Source organism: Budorcas taxicolor, chromosome 7, assembly GCF_023091745.1.
Source record: "Budorcas taxicolor isolate Tak-1 chromosome 7, Takin1.1, whole genome shotgun sequence".
NCBI classification, from domain to species: Eukaryota; Metazoa; Chordata; class Mammalia; order Artiodactyla; family Bovidae; genus Budorcas; species Budorcas taxicolor.
In genome coordinates this window covers 3,842,093-3,845,588 of record NC_068916.1, presented here as the reverse complement: position 1 = coordinate 3,845,588, position 3,496 = coordinate 3,842,093, and the positions used below count along the sequence as shown (strand labels likewise).

At 41.1% G+C, this 3,496-nt stretch overlaps 1 pseudogene; it reads right to left on the bottom strand.

Moving 5' to 3' along the window:
• Positions 1 to 2,315: 2,315 nt before the first annotated feature.
• Positions 2,316 to 3,070, bottom strand: LOC128050361 (40S ribosomal protein S4-like; annotated as a pseudogene).
• Between the last annotated feature and the right edge of the window lie 426 nt (positions 3,071 to 3,496).

The following is a 3,496-nucleotide window of genomic DNA, read 5'->3' as shown; positions in this document are numbered from 1 at the left end:
TCCAGGCAAGAACACTGGAGTGAGAGCAATCCCTATCAAATCACCAGTGGCATTTTTCACAGAATTAGAACAAAAAAAAAACTTCACAATTTGTATGGAAGTACAAAGACCCTGAATAGCCAAAGCAATCTTGAGAAAGAAAGATGGAAACAAACTCCCTGACTTCAAATTATACTACAAAGCTACAGTCGTCAAAACAGTATGGCACTGGTGTGAAAGGAGAAATATGGGCACCTTATCTTTGACAAAGGAGGCAAGAATATACAATGCAGAAAAGACAGCCTCTTCAACAAGTGGTGATGGGAAAACTGAATGCTATGTGTTGGTTTTTTTAATGAAACTAGAACACTTCCTAATTCCATACACAAAAATAAACTCAAAATGGATTAAAAACTTAAATGTAAGGCTGGAAACTATAAAGCTCTTAGAGGAAACCATGGGCAGTATACCATTTGACATAAATTGTAGCAAGATTCTCTCTGACACACCTAGGATAATGGAAATAAAAACAAAAATAAATAGATAGGACCTAGTTAAATTTAAAAGCTTTTACACAACAAAGGAAACTAAACAAGATGAAAAGACAAAACTCAGAATGGGAGAAAATAATTGCAAACAAAGCAACTGACAAAAGGTTAATCTCCAAAATATATAAGCAGCTCATACAATATAAGAAACACACACAGCCCAATCAAATAATGGGCAGAAGACCTAAACAGACATTTCTCCAAAGAAGACATACAGATGGCCAGTAACATGTGAAAAGATTAACATTAATAATTAAATCTATGATGAGATAATCACCTTACACCAGTTAGAAAAGCCATCATCAAGAAACCTACAAACAATAAATCCTGGAAAGGATGTGGAGAAAAGGGACCCTGTTAGTGGGAATGCAAACTGATACAATCATTAGGGAAAACAGTATGGAGATTCCTTTTAAAAACTAGGAATAATACTACCACATGACCATCAATCCCACTATTGAGCATATACTCTGAAAAAAACATAATTATAAAAGACTCATGTACCCCAGTGCTCATTGCAGCAATATTTACAGTGGCCAGGACATGGAAGCAACCTAGATGTCCATTGACAAATGAATGGATAAAGAAGTTGTAGTACGTATAAGGCAATGGCACCCCACCCCAGTATTCTTGCCTGGAAAATCCAATGGACAGAGGAGCCTGGTGGGCTGCAGTCCATGGGGTCGCTAAGAGTCAGACACGGCTGAGTGACTTCACTTTTGCTTTTCACTTTCATGCACTGGAGAAGGAAATGGCAACCCACTCCAGTGTTCTTGCCTGGAGAATCCCAGGGATGGTGGAGCCTGGTGGGCTGCCATCTATGGGGTCGCACAGAGTCAGACCGACTGAAGTGACTTAGCAGCAGCAGCAGTACGTATAAATGTACCAGGGAATATTACTCGAGCACAAAAGGAACAAATCTGAGTCATCTGTGGTAAGGTAGATGCACCTGGAGCCTATTGCACGGAGTAATGTGAGTCAGAAAGAGAAAAACAACTATAGTATATTAATGTATATGAAGGTGATGGCACCCCACTCCAGTACTCTTGCCTGGAAAATCCCATGGATGGAGGAGCCTGGTAGGCTGCAGTCCATAGGGTCTCAAAGAGTCGGACACGACTGAGTGACTTCACTTTCACTTTTCACTTTCACGCATTGAAGGAAATGGCAACCCACTCCAGCATTCTTGCCTGGAGAATCCCAGGGACGGGGAAGCCCGGTGGGCTGCCATCTATGGGGTCACACAGAGTTGGACATGACTGAAGCGACTTAGCAGCAGCAGCAGCATGCATATATATGGAATCTAGAAAATGATACTGATGAATCTGGTAAAGAACAGACTTGTGGATGCAGTCGGAGAAGGTAAGGGTGGGACAAACTGAAAAAGTAGCGTTGACGCTATCACAGGTGAAATAGTTAGTGGGTAGTTGCTAAATAACACAGGGAGCCCAGCCTGGCACTCTGTGATGACCTGCAGGGGTGGGAAGGGAGTAAGGGAGGTTCATGAACTAAGGGATATGTGTGTGTGTGTGTGTGTGTGTGTATAATTATAACTGATTCTCACTGTTGTACAGCAGAAACCAACACAAAATTGTAAAGCAATTTTCCACCAGTTAAAAAATTAATAAAATTTCAAAAATAAAATAAATACAAAATGGAGTGATTTGCTCCCAGAACATCAAACCACAATCTCATTGCAGTTTCAACATCTAGGGGTATGAAATTTTATTGTTTTTGTGCCGCAGTATCTTTAATTAAGTAGACTTTTCCAATCATGTCACCTAGAGGTCATTTTATCCACTGCTGTTTGGCTATGATTCTCTTGTCTCTCTCCTGAGCAATGGTAAGGTGGACACACTTTCCGTGGAGAAGAGAGATCCACGGTGTTGCCTTTGCCAATAATGAAAATGTTGGAAAATCCGGTGTCAAAGCTCTTGCCACTGGCATCTTTCTCATGAGCTACAAAAGAATCAGGATGTCTCTTGCAGTTGGTGATCGTATCAATTCTTTCCAGGTTAGCACCTCCAGAAACCATGGACAGGTTCCCAGTGTCAAATTAGATGAAATCAGTAATCTTGCCAGTCACCAGATCAGTTTGAATGGCATCATTCACCGTGATGAGGGACTCAAGGTGGCTGATGGTGCAAACATCATGGGTCATCAGATGCAGAATTCCTTTTGCCCCACAAAGATATTTCTCAACTTATACCTGGCCTCTTTTGATGTAATGCAATGAACAGCAAAAGATGACAACTCTCTCCAGTCTTGTCAATGCTAATGATATCCATAAATCCAGCAGAGTAGTTTATATCAGTGCAGACCTTGCCATCAATCTAAATGAAACACTGCATACAAATCTTTATTTCATCTTCTGTCAAAGCATACTTAAGTCTGTTCCTTAGGAAAATTATTAGGAGGAGACATTTCCTTAGCTCATGGGGACCAATAAATGGGTGAGAAGCAAACACACCAGTCAGTTTATCTGGCATCCAAAGCTTTGGAGCTGTTACACACTTCAGGTGCTTCTTGAGACCATGAGCCATGACTTCACTGGGCATAAAAGGGCTGGGAAAGTGAATTTTAAATACGTAACCTGAAATTTCAGTAGTCTACTGGTCCCATCACTTCATGGGAAATAGATGGGGAAACAGTGGAAACAGTGGCTGACTTTATTTTGGGGGGCTCCAAAATAACTGAAGATGGTGACTGCAGCCATGAAATTAAAAGACGCTTACTCCTTGGAAGGAAAGTTATGACCAACCTAGATACAGCATATTCAAAAGCAGAGACATTACTTTGCTGACTGAGATCCATCTAGTCAAGGCTATGGTTTTTCCAGTGGTCATGTATGGATGTGAGAGTTGGATTGTGAAAAAAGCTGAGCGCTGGAGAATTGATGCTTTTGAATTGTGGTGTTGGAGAAGACTCTTGAGAGTCCCTTGGACTGCAAGGAGATCCAACCAGTCCAT